Source organism: Penaeus monodon, chromosome 33 (genome assembly GCF_015228065.2).
Source record: "Penaeus monodon isolate SGIC_2016 chromosome 33, NSTDA_Pmon_1, whole genome shotgun sequence".
Classification (NCBI taxonomy): Eukaryota; Metazoa; Arthropoda; class Malacostraca; order Decapoda; family Penaeidae; genus Penaeus; species Penaeus monodon.
In genome coordinates, this window is record NC_051418.1 from 25429628 (window position 1) to 25430604 (window position 977).

Genomic DNA, 977 nt, shown 5'->3' on the forward strand with positions numbered 1-977 from the left:
CAACATTTTATCTGCCTGCATGATAATCACTTTCCAGCCATAAAATTAATCAAAATCCGCTGCAAAGTGATATGCAAATCACACACTTACATGCAAATACAAGGAATCAAATGAACAAAGCACACACTAATGCAACAAAATCGCAAGTTAACTACACATTACATGTGGAAAGGTGAACGAAAATGGTCACAAGCAATCGACTGTAACAACGTAATGATGATGACTCTGAAAACGAACCTACATTATCTCGTATTTATGCATTATTACGGCCAATGACGAAGGATTATCCAATAACGAAACGAGGATATATGACGCCATTTAATAATTAGAGCTTGGAAATTACCAATCAAAGGCAATTAGGGTTATATTTGATGCTTTTGACATGATGTTCCGCCGAATCCAATATCGTATCTCTTGTCCAAGGTGGAGAGGCAGTGAGCTCTTTGATAAGGGTTGTTAACGCTTTAATTTTAGGGACGTTGATAATTATTAAGGTCTGTTTTAAGGTCTGATTGATTTCCAAGGTCTTCGCTTTATGGGTTTCATTTTGAAAGCTTTATCTCTAGGCTTTCGTCTTAAGGTTTTATCAGTTACTAAATTCAGTATTTAAAAATCATAGCAAAGTCATTTTAAAGTCCCCATTGTTTTCACTCAAGGTCTTATGAACAACAACGTTCCTTTACTATCTTGTATCAAGAGGTCTTAAATATCCATCTTTTGTCTTAAGGTTTTACGGGGTAATTAAACTCAAATATCAATTATCTTCCTACCAAGGTTTGGTTAATTATAAAGGTCTCTTGTTCTTTTGTTCTAAACTCTTATTCTAGTGAAAGGACAAGAACCTAATCTGTCCTTGATCTTGTTGTGTGTGTTGTCATTAAAGCGTCGACAAATACCCAGTGTTAGTGTTGAAGAGGCTGGGTTTAAAAGTTTAAAGGGCCATAAGTATGCCTTGGAAACTGCTGGCGGTAATTGGA